We start from the raw sequence: 12,332 nt of genomic DNA on the forward strand, positions 1-12,332 counted from the left end.
GAGCTAGAGAAAAGAGGGAAGCCCCAAAGTACATGCCATAGGGGCTGCAAGCCCCATGCCTCCTGGTGGCCCTCAACTTTCTCTGGGCAAGAATCTCTTGCTTCTTTTCCCTTATAAACCTCACCTCCTTGCTTTTGGGGACCCAGGTTTCTCCCTCTCCCTCTTAGCAAATCTTCAATGAATCTCAGGGGGTGGGCTGGGGGGGCCATGGCCCTGGGGTTCAATGTGGGACCCATACCCCCTTGCCCAACCTCCCATGACAAATATGGTCCCTCTTTCTAGCTGCAAAAGGATATAGAGTAGAGAGGTCCCAGTTCATGGCATACTTTGGCAAATGAGCCCGCCTGTTTAAGAGCACCCAATTCCAGGACCCAGCTGTGAAGCGCATGCTGTGTAAGCCGCAGGAGATAGATAAGGCGGCCTTGCCCAAGGACGAGCTCCATGAGGTGACAGATGGAGCCCCCAAGCCTCCAGGCACACACTCCTCTGCCCCAGGGTTGGTGGTGGTGGGGGGTAGGGGGAAGCCAGGCCTGGTGGGGGAGCCAGAGTGTCTGGGGCAGGAGGGAGGTTGGTGGGCAGGACCAGAACTTCCTCCAGGGGAGGAGGGGAGCAGAGGCGGGGGATGTGCTTCAGCCAGGCCCACCTCTCCTGGCTGGTGGGGCAAGCACTGGGCAAGGGACCAAGGGCATGGGCCTGTCCTGGGTGACACCTGCCCCCCCAGTACAAGCTTCTGGCCCACATGGAGATGACGTACAGCATGGCCCAGGTGTGCCTCAGTGAGGGGCCCTGCCTGACCCTGGAGCCTGGTGAGTGCCCAAGCCCCACCCCTGTGTCCTTACCTTCCATGGGCCTCTCAGCCCCTGCCATGCTGCCTTGTTGCAGAGGCACCCTGGGTGGGTGAGGGCAGAGGCAGGTGGGAGTGGGGTCCCACATGTCTCCTTTTCTGGGCACAGAACTCAAAGAAGTCATGGCCACCTCCAGGGACGAGAAGGAGCTGCTGTGGGCCTGGCAGGGCTGGTGAGATGCTGTAGGTCCTGAGATCCACACCACCTTCGAGCGCCATGTGGAGCTCAGCAACAAGGCTGCTCAGCTCAATGGTGAGCAGGCCGGACACCACACAGGTCTCAGAGCAGTGCCAGCAAAGGGCGAAGCGGGGTCTGCAGAGGCCAAGGGCTGGCGGTAGGACCCTGGAGATAGGAGCCACGAGCCCTGCAGCTAAGCTTCACAAACACTGATAAAGCACCTACTGTGTGCTGGGGCTGCGAGGGTCTGCCGTTATGTGGCTGAAAAGACAGACAAGGCCCCTGCCCTCATAGGCTTACAGTCCTGTGGGGAGATGGACCTCATTCACGTAAAGACATCTCTCTCTCTAATAACCCCTCGGGCAGATGCCGCAGACAAAGGGGCTGCAGAGAGAGAACAGGGAGAGACCTGCTTCAGATAAGTGGTCAGGGAAGGCCAGGAGGGAAAGAGTCTCCTACTCAGAAGCTCCGCACCGGGAAAGAGCCAGTGTTTTGGAAAATCTGAAAGAAGCCAGGGTGGCGGCAGGGTGATGGATGGCGGGGGGGCCGAGGCAGGGTGAGAGGGGACATAGGGCGGCGCAGGCATGGTGAGCAGCTCAGATCATGGGCTTTGCTGCGCACTTTCCATCACTGACCTGATCCAACATGGACAGCAGCTTTGGGAGGTATTATTCCCATTTTGCAGATGAAGACCCCGAGGATCAGGGAGGTTAAGTGGCTTCCCTAGAAGATGACTGGGTCTCCTACCTGCTAAGCCAAGGCTATAGGGTGAGATGGTGAGTGTCTAGCATGTCCTGTCTCCTGTCCTAGGTTATAAAGACATGGGGGCCTTGTGGTGCTCCAAATATGAGTGTGACACCCTGGAGCAGGACATGGAGCAGCTTTAGCAGGAGCTGCAGCCGCTCTACCTGAACCTGCACACCTACGTGTGCTGGGCCTGCACTGCCGCTGCGGGCCCCAGCTCATCAACCCGAGGGGCCCCATCCCCGCCCACCTCCTGGGTAAAGGCCTGGCTGGGGCAGAGGTGGGTCCTCATTAAGGGGAGAGACTGTCTCTTGCCTCCTCTTCGTGCTCCCCTCTCCCCTTCCAGGAAACATGTGGGCCCAGTCCTGGGTCAACCTCTTAGACCTGGTCCTGCCCTTCCCAGAGAAGATCCCTGAGGACACCACGAAGATCATGAAAGGCCAGGTCAGCCCTCGGCCTCTGTCTGGCCCTGCCCCTTGGCACCCCCTGGGCAAATAGGGCAGCTCCCACACACCTCCTCTTCCCCACAGCACTGGGATCTGAAGAAAATGTTTTTTTTTTTTTTGTCTTTTTTTTGTGTGTGACCGGTAAGGGGATCGGAACCCTTGGCTTGGTGTCGTCCGCACCGCACTCAGCCAGTGAGCACACTGGCCATCCCTATATAGGATCCGAACCTGCAGCGGGAGCGCTGCTGTGCACCCAGCGCCGCACTCTCCCGAGTGCGCCATGGGGTCAGCCCTGAAGAAAATGTTTAAAGAGGCTGAGAAATTCCTCACCTCCTTGGAGCTGCTGCCCACCCCACCTGATTTCTGGAAAAAGTCTATGTTGGAGAGGCCGACTGATGGGCGGGAGGGAGAGTGCCAGACCTCTGCCTGGAACTGCTACAAGGGCGATGATGTCAGGTGCTTGCTGGCCACACTCAAGTCCCACCTTCTGTTGTCCCATGTCTGCCTGTCTTAGGAGGTGTGGACGGTGGGGGTGGTGACCCGGGAAAGCAGGAGAGGCAGATGCGAGAGAAGAGACTGGGTGGATGTGGGGCCTGGAAGGAAAAAGGACAGCAGCCAAGCCCTCCTGGCCTCCAGCCTGCACATCCCAGTCCCTTAACAGAGTCTGAATGAAGAATCCTCCCCAGCGCGTCCCCATGCTCCTTGACCCCTGTCCTTTAACCTTAGGATAAAGAAGTGCACTGAGGTGACCACAGAAGACCTGCTCTCCATCTTCCACCAGATGGGCCACATCCAGTACTTCTTCCAGTACAAGAACCTCTCTGTGATCTTCTGCGCAGGCGCCAACCCAGCCTTTGAAGAGGCCGTGGCGTCGGTGATCACCCTCTCGGCCTCCTCCCACAATCACCTGCTCACCATAGGCCTGCTCAGCCTCCTGCACCAGAACGCAGGTGATGGAGACCAAGAGGACAACAGGAGGGCAGCCGAGCCTGGGGATGCAACTGGGGCTGGGTGACACCAAAGCTCTCTGGGCGAGGCCAAGGGAAGGCAGAGCCAGGAGCTGTCTCCCGGTTGCCCTTATGCCCTCCCCAGAGGACGAAGTCAATTTCCTGATGGGCATTGCCCTGGAGAAGATCACCTTCATCCCTTTGCCTACCTGATGGACCTGTTTCGCTGGAAGGCCTTTAATGGCACCATCCAGAAGAATGTCTACAACCAGGAGTGGTGGAGCCTCAGGTGGGGAGGGAGGCTGCCTTGAGTTCTCAGTGGGGTGGGGCTTTACTACCTGCCACTGAAAGTGTGGCTGGCCTGTCCTCTGGGAGCAGAGTGGGTCATGCCATGCTCGTGACCTGGGGGCCTGGAGAAGCCCCAGGGCAGTGTTGGCTGTTTGCTGTCACTGGACATGCTATGGTGACAACACCAGCGTGGGCAATCATGAGGCCTCATCTTGAATCTGGCCCCAGCACTGCAGGTCTCTTAACCTCTCTAGGCTCAGTCTCCTCATCTGTGAAAAAGGGACCCTGGCAGTGGTCCTGCGCCCTGGGTGGCTGGGAAGCTCCCACAATGGTTGCAACTGGGGTTCTCCAGGAGCAGAACACTGACCACCAGGCAGACCCTCCCATGCCTCCCGCTCTTCCTCTTCCCACCAGTGGGGCTAGGAGAAGGGATGTGTGAGAGCCTGAGCACTTTCTCTCCTGGGGAAAGAGTCCCCATGGGAGAGAGGCAGGCCCTGCCCCTCTGCATCCCCCACACCTTCATTCCAGCCTGCCAAAGGAGCCCACCAGCAGTCAGGCAGCACCACTCCCACATGGGGGCATCCGTGTCACACCTCAGCACAGACACTTGGCTGTTTGACTGGATAATAAATGGCCAGGCCTGCTCCAAATCCATCAGGCATCAGACTGATTGGCTCAAGACTGCCAGTCACAGCGTGGTTTGGGGCGCCCACGTGTGGCCTGCTAGCTCTGCACCAGGCCCTCACGTTTGTTTGAACTTTTACAACCACCTTGTGTTGTGGTCATTCAAGATGCTCATCTCACAGAAGAAACCAAAGCTCACAGAAGTCACAAAACCAGCCAAGTTCACGCAGCACCCCAGCGGGTGGCAGAGTGGGCACTCCTCGTGGTCCTCTCGCCCCCGCCCCTTTACTTCAGGAGCGGGTCTCACTCTTGGGATTGGCAGACTTGACCTTGTGCCCCTCCAAGGGCACCCCCCATCCAAGATGCCTGCAGGGACCCTTCTCCTTCCTCTGCCAGCCATGCCCACCACCACCCAGTGGATGGAACTGAGGCTGAGTGAGAGGGGGTCACTCCCTGGCCCTCAGACAGCCCTGTCAACCAGGAGAATGACATCCCCACACCCTGATGACCCCAGAGGACTCCAGAGGCTCCAGTGAGCCAACAATGAAATGACGAATCTTTCAGAGACTTTGTCGCATCCCCAGAATGAGTCATTCTATCCCCACTTTACAGAGAACAGTAACTTTCCCACGGTCACGCAGCTCAGAGGGGCAAAACCAGAGCTTCAGGTTACTGGGGTCTGCCAGTTGCTTGTTCTGTATCTTGCAGCCAGTTCCTTGTTCTCTAAACTTTGGCTTCCTCATCTGTAAAATGGGAATAATAGTAGTGTCACCCCATACAGATGTTACTTTGTTTTCTCCTTAGCACTTCTTACTAGATGAAATGACCTTGCTTATTGGTCTACAGTCTGTCCCCCACCTTAGGATATAAGCAGGGACCCTGCCTCTCCCGTTCCCTCGCTGGTCCCTCTCCAGAGACCAGGACAATGTTGAGTGAGTGTTGAGTCTATTGTGTAGAGCTCAGCATGGCTCCTAGTACAGAGGAAGCACTCAGTGTGAACTATTAGTTTATTCTGATTCCCAATCCCATGTGTTTTAATTGATTTAATAAAAATGCATTAAGTGTCCTCCGCATGCAAGGTCTGGTTTTGACAAACATGCAAATACTTCAAAAGGAAAAGACTCTGAGAACCTGCCAGGCACTGCCAGCAAGTCTCCTGCCTTTCCCCTGCCAGGTTGAAGTACCAGGGCCTGTGTCCCCCATTCCTCAGTCAGAGGAGGACTTTGATCCCGGTGCCGAGTTCCACATTTCTGCCGGCGTGCCCTACATATGGTAAATGTCTGGGCCCTGTCAGCAGAGCCAGTTCTGGAAGTTGGAAGCTAGGGAACATGGGGACTGGGCTAAGGATTTCCAGGAAGGGCCTAGGTCCAAATGCCGCCCTGCACCCCTTCCCATCTCCTCCCATCAGGCTGTGCAGTCTTCTAAGGGCCATGCCCTGGAATCCTTTGAGCTTTTACATAAGATCCTGTGCAGAGGGCAGAGCTGGTGGGAATATTCTAAATCATCCCTGCTGTCCCCTAGAAGAGGGCAGAAAAGAGGGTCAAGGGCTGGGGTGACTGTTCATTAAGAAGGCCAGAGAAGAAGGGCCCTCCAGTACTCTAGGGCCGGACCAAGGAAGGGCCTTACCTGAGGAGCCTCCACCAGGTGGTGACTGCTGCTGCCGCCTGGTCCCAAGTGGCTCCGGGTTCCCACTCCTCACCTCTGCTCTCCAGCCTGCCCTCACATTTCTCCATTAGGTACTTCCTCAGCCTAGTGCTCCAGTTCCAGTTCCATGGAGCACTGTGCAAGGCCTCAGGCCATGTAGGTCCGCTGCACCAGTGTGACATCTACAACTCCAAGATAGCTGGGAAGCTCCTGGGGTGAGTGTGCTACTCCTGCATTTGTCCTCAGCTGCCCCCGTCTCCCTTGCGGGGAGCCCTGCTCACCTGGCCACCCTGGGCACCCTGAGAAGGGCTTCACTGAGCTTACATTCTAGTGGAAGTTTTTCTTCGTGTCAGCCTGCAGTCTCTCCTACAGTAATCAAAGCCCATTTCCTCTTGTGTGTTGTGCAGGCCGCCATGGTCAGAGACACTGTTTAGCCTCTCCTGCTAACACATACACATACACACTTGCACACGCCAGTCAATCAGACTGCCCCAGGTGTGAAGCCAGTGCTGTAGACCTTGCAAAAGGATAAGTCTTCCAATATCTGAATCCTCTTATTCTTCCCTTACAAGGTGCTTGCCTATCCTCTCAGCAGCGTTTCATGCACCCTTGGGTGTACTCTGCTTTTCCTACCTCTTCTTGGAGGTACCCGGATCCAGTTCCCAGGCTGATCCAGGTGGATTTCACACCAGCCTCTTGACATGCTTCTGGTCAGCCTGTGGTCCACTTTGGCCCCCCAGTCTTTTTTCTGCAGTTAGTATTTAGCCCACCCTTTCCATTCCTGCCTCTGTGGCATTGGGTTTTGATCTTGAAGCAAACCTGGAGGGGGTAGAGTACCTGAACTACAAGTGTGAAGCATTACTACCAGAGGCTGGGCTCTCTGATGAGCGCTCTCACAGTGTATCATGTTAGCAGCTCTTACCTTTGCAAAGTGAATATTATTCTCTGCCTTTTATAAATGATGAACTGAAGGTAGAGAGGTGGCTTGATTGTGTGTCATTGATATAGCAAGAAGCAAAGTCATGCTTTGAACCCAGAACTGACTCTACAACATTATCTTTCATCGCGTTGCCTCCATCAAAGAATACAAAACCTGGTGAGATTAGATCCAGGTCTACTGGTTCCAAGATCAGCACTCTAACCACTGAGATGCAGAGCCCGCCCACCCACTTCATCTTTTCCCAGTTGAATTTCAACTGATTTCAATAGGTCCATTTCCCTAAATGGTCAAGGTCATCTTTTTATTCCAGTCTCCCAGAGGATTAACACTGCCACATAATTTAGTATCCTTTGCAAATTTAATGAGCATATTTGAGATTCTACCATGCAGTTTGTCTATAACCAACCAGGCCAGATGGGGTTGCAGGACTGATCCCCTGGGCTTTGCTCCTAGGGAGGGCTGTACCTTGCGTGACTCCTGTCTCCCTAGTCTATTTGTGCTTCCATCTTTTCACATCACACGAGCTTATTCTCATTGACTTCCTAGGTTTGAGCTTCTCTTACTGTGTTGAACATAAGGGCACCCCTCTGCTCTCTGTGTTCATGTCTCTGGCTACCCACCATTGATTCATTCAGCAAATATTTACTTGTGCCCATTCAGACTAGCTGCTCTATTCATGGGATAAATAAATTCCATAATACAAGAAAAGAGCCAGAGCTGTGGGAAAGGGCTTTGGTGAACATGCAAAGAGGGTTAGGAGGTCATGGGGGGGGGGACCAAGGAGGGATCTCTGTTCCCAGACTCAGGCGTGCAAGAAATAACATCAACTCACTTTTAACTCCCCCTTCATCCCACCTGATTGGTGGGGCATTTGACCTCATTCATTCCCACCACTTCCCTCCCTCACCCCACCCAGGGTGTGCAGGGCTCCCAGGGTCTGACATGGCACCAAAGCTTGTAGCCAGTCCTCTTGTGTCATCGCCCAGACCCCTGGGCAGCAAAGACCTGAATTCCAGGCTTAGGACCCTGCATACTATTTTCGAGGCAGTGAGCAGAGAAGAGGTTTCTGAGAAGGGGGTATGTCCTGAGCTTGGGGAAGGATGAAACGGCAGCAGAGTGGGGTCAGACTGTGGGGGGAGAGGGGAGGCAGGTCCCTGCAGGGGATAAAGGGAAGGGGAAGATTCTTGGTGGCTCTTTTGCCTAATGTATCATAAAACTTGATTTTGCTACTTTTGATTCATCTTTTCAGTGCCATTGCCCTGGGCTGGGCTCTGAGCTGGTTCTGTTGGTACAGGAGGGTTGAACTGGACCTGGTCTAAGCTCCCCAACCTCCCTGTCTCACCTAGCCAGCTGTGGCCTGTCCACGGGGGGTGTCGTCACTTTGGAGTGGAGGGCGCCAGGCAGTGCCCAGGTGCCACCTTTGCTGCTCTCTGGTCTCATGTGCTGCGCTTTGGTCAAACACCCTGCCCACCCAGCCCGAAAAACTGTTTCTAAATTGGTGGATTCTCAGTGGTGGAAGCTTTTCCCCCTGCGATGTCCTTCCTCTTCCCCAGGAGCCAGCATCTGGTAAAATTCTCTTACCTAAAGTTAGTTGTGGTTTTGTTTTGCTTTTGTTTTCTTGTCTTTTTATCTTGACAGCTTTTCTCCTCCATTTCTCTAGTATCTTGACTCCATTCTTCCCAGTGGCTTCTGCCAAGGATCCATTGACCCTTAGTTCTCATTCTTTCCCAGTTGTGTATTAAGTGATGTTTATAAACTACAGAGCCTCCTTCATCATCATGTGATGTAATCCTCACACAGTGACCATGCCATAGTGAATGGATTAAAAATGGTGGTCATGGGCATGGTTTGGAGGGTTTAAAAAGAGAATGAATGAGGAGGTTAGTTGCTCACTCTCTCTGCTCCACCATTTCACAATGTCATACTCCGCTGTCACTGAAGTCACCACCAAAGAAAGCCTTTGCCAAATGTGTTCCCTGGACTTTGGACTTCCAGCCTCTGATACTGTAAGCAATAAATTTCATTTTCTTATAAATTACCCAGTTCTGTGTATTTTGTTATAAGCGACAGAAATGGACTAATACAGAAAATTGGTACCAGAGAAGAGGGGTGCTGCTTATAACAAATACTTGAAAATGTGGAAGTGGCTTTGGAACTGGGTATTGAGGAGAGGCTGGAAGAATTTGGAGGAGCAGGCTAGAAAAATCCTAGCTGCTGGTGGGAGTTCAGAAGGCAAGAAAACCAAGGACAGTTTGGAATGTTTTAGAGATTGATTAAATGGTGGCAACCAGAATGTTTGTGGAAATATGGACTGTAAAGACCATTCTAAGGAGGTGTCATATGTAAATGAGAAAGGACTTACTGGGACCTGGGGCAAAGATCACCCTTACTATGAACTGGCAAAGAACTTGGCTGCTTTCTGTCCATGCCCTGGGACTTTGTGGAAGTTGGAACTTAAGAGTTGTGAACCACAGTATTTGACAGAAGAAATTTCTAAGCAGCAAAGCATTAAGGAAGCTGCATGGCTACTTGTAATAGCCTACATTGAGTTATGGTGGCAAAAGCATGACATAAAGCCAGAATTTAAAAGGGAAGCAGAGCGTAAAGATTTGGAAAATTTGCAGCCTGGCCAGGTAGTAGAAAAGCAGAGAGCATTTTCAGAAGAAAAATGCAATGGTGCTAAGAAGATTAGTACAAAAGAAAGGGATTATCAGGAGAAGAGGAAAAAGGACCTGAAGGCACTGCAGAAGCCTCTGGGGCCAACCCTTCTATTTCAGGTCCAAAGGCCTAGGGAGACAGAATGATCTTGGGAAACATGCCTGAGGCACCCTCCATGGACTCATTGCCCAGAGCAACCTCAGGAGGCTGCTTTCTGCACCAGCTCCCCAGCTGCTTTGGCTGCTCCAGCTGTGGCTATATTGGCCCCAGGTATGGCTGGACCTGCAGCTTTGGAAAATGCAAGCCAGAAGCCTTGGTGGCATCCACATCATGTTAGGTCTGCAGGCTCTGAAGGCTTGGGAGCCTCCACCCCAATTTCAAAGGATGTATGGAAAATCCTGGGGACCCAGAAAGAGATCTGTCACAGGGGTGGATTCACCACATGAAGTCTTCGCTAGAGTGATGCCAAGCAGAAATGTGGTGTCGGAGTTGCAGCAGAGAAACCCCATGAGCACCATGCCTAGTGGAGCCATGAGAGTGGCGCTGCTATGGAGACCCCAGACCTGTGGAGCTACTAGAGTGAAACACCAGCCTGGGAGAGGTGAAGCATAGCCTAAGAACAGGAAAGCCACAGGAGTGAAGCTGCCTGAGGACTTGGGGACCCAACCCCCACACCAACATGCAGAGGATGTTGAACATGGCCTCAAGGTACATGATTCACCAGATTTGAGATTTAATGCCTGCCCTGCTGGGTTTCAGGCTTGTCTGGGACCTGTGATCCCTTTCTTCTGGTCTATTTTTCCCTTTTCAAACAGGAATATGTACCCTTTGTTTGTCCCACCATTTTACCTTGGAGGTAGATAACTTGTTTTGATTTCACAGATGGGAACTTGAGACTTTGGACTTAGACTTTGGGGATGGAATGAATGTATTTACCTGTGAAAAGGACATGAACTTTGGGGGCCAGGGGCAGAATGCTGTGGGTTGATTGAATTGTGTCCCCCAAAATCCATATATTAGAAGCTTAATTCCCACTGTAACTGTTGAAGGTGGGAAATCCTATTATGTTAATTGAAAAGTAAGGCCTTGAAGAGGTGATTAGATTGTAGGACCATGCCACAGTGAATGGATTAAAAATGCTGGTCATGGGCATGGTTTGGAGGGCTTTAAAAAGAGAGTGAATGAGGAGGTTAGTCACTCAGTCTCTCTGCTTCGCTGTTGCACAAAATCACAACCAAAGAAAACCTTTGCCAAATGTGTTTCCTGGACTTTGAACTTCCACCCTCTGAAACTGTAAGCAATAAATTTTGTTTTCTTATAAATTACGCAGTTTCATGTATTTTCTTATAAGCACAGAAATGGACTAATACACTTGCCCAAGCTCCTACATCTACTAAGTGACAGAACCAAGATTCAAACCCAGGTTAGTCTTGATTCAAACCCAGGTTAGTCTTATTTCAAAGCCTGTGATTATATCCACTATGCTGTACTCTGCGGGAAGATTCTGGCTAGCAAAGCCCTGGGGCTAGGGTTGGGCATATGGAGGGGTCCCAGCAGCATGAACTGATGCCCCTCCCCCCCCGCACAGCCTCAGAGCTATACCCACTCCGCCAGGGATGTGCTAAAGCTGGGCTCAAGCAAGCCCTGACCAGAGGTCCTGCTGAAGCTGACTAGGCAGTCCAAGGTGTCTACGAAGTCTCTTATGACCTACTTCAACCCCCTGCTGAACTGGCTGGTGACTGAAAATGTACGGCATGGAGAGATCCTGGGTTGGCCAGACTTCAGCTGTTCATTTGAAGGTTTAATAATCTGACCCCAGCCCCAGCTCTGGCCCAGCCCCAGGGTCCACCTTACCCTTCCCTGGGCTAGACCCTACCCCAACCCAGCATCTATGGGTTAACCCTTATAGCATCTATGACCTGGCATGAACCAGCACAGCTCTGCTGCTGTGTGACCCTGTCTGTACCAAGCTGGTGCAGCCTCACCAAGATCAAAGCCCAGACCCCAGACCCCAGCTCAGTTGCTTCCCTGCATACTGTCTAGCTAACTGGAAGGCTAGCATCTGAGCAGAGGGTCAGCAGCTTGCCTCCTGACCCCTGCATGGAGCTACTGCTGGCTGCTTGGGGTATGTAACTCTATCTGTGCCCATCTCGTCCTTTTTTCCCTTCTCCTCCTCTTTCTCAGCCTCTTTCCACAGCAATGCCCTTACCTTACCTGTGGCTTGGAAGGTAGTGCCTGAGGCTGCAGAAGAAAGCCAATGGTAGTCAGAGCCTCTCAGACAGCCACAGGGAACCCCAGGGGCCCCTCCCCATTCCACCTGCTCTATGAGACTCCCATGTCTTCCACAGAAAAAGAAAGAAGCAAAGTGACATTTCTGAGTCTGGAGCTGAGCCCTAACCAGGCCAACTTTGGGCAGTGGCTGCTGCTGGCCCTGAGCTTCGTCATGTTCCTGGTGGTCCTGGGGCTGGCCTGCAGACTGTATTCCCTGGAAAAATGGGCACTGGACCAGAAGAGAATGATATTCAGCACACTGCCCACTGCCAACTTCCTAGGGATGACCATGGAGCCCCACGAGGCTGCCAGAAGACAGTGGATGCTGCTGGGTCTCTGCTTCATCCTGATGCTGTGCTCGGACGGCCTGACCATTTAGATTTTAGCACAGCACAGCAGGAAGCTTCCGCGGATGTGAGCCAAGTGGTGGAGTTGGGACTAGACACCAGTGCGACTAGTGAGGAGGGTGGGGCAGGAGGGGGGAGGCCGAGCCAGAGATCGCTGGGGGACAGGAGAGGGGACACCTGCATGCATAGTGCCTAATTGTAACTGAGCACAGCTGTGGCAGATCTGGGTACATGTGGTTTTGTAATTGTGTTTGCAAACTCATATATGTGAGGCCATGTGCACAGGTGACTGGGCCAACCCACTTCCCCTGGGGGCTTAGAAACCATGGTTTTAGTGACCCAGAGGCTGTGTCCCTCTGAACCAGCTCCCACACCAAGTCATACCTGGAACTGGTTCTTCA

The 12,332-nt window shown here is 52.8% G+C and overlaps 1 pseudogene; it reads left to right on the forward strand.

The window, feature by feature from the left end:
• The window catches only part of LOC103589237, a 13,407-nt pseudogene extending 1,381 nt beyond the window's left edge, over positions 1-12,026 (forward strand).
• The last annotated feature ends 306 nt before the right edge of the window (positions 12,027-12,332 follow it).

This window comes from Galeopterus variegatus, unplaced genomic scaffold (assembly GCF_000696425.1).
Source record: "Galeopterus variegatus unplaced genomic scaffold, G_variegatus-3.0.2 Scaffold663, whole genome shotgun sequence".
Taxonomy (NCBI): Eukaryota; Metazoa; Chordata; class Mammalia; order Dermoptera; family Cynocephalidae; genus Galeopterus; species Galeopterus variegatus.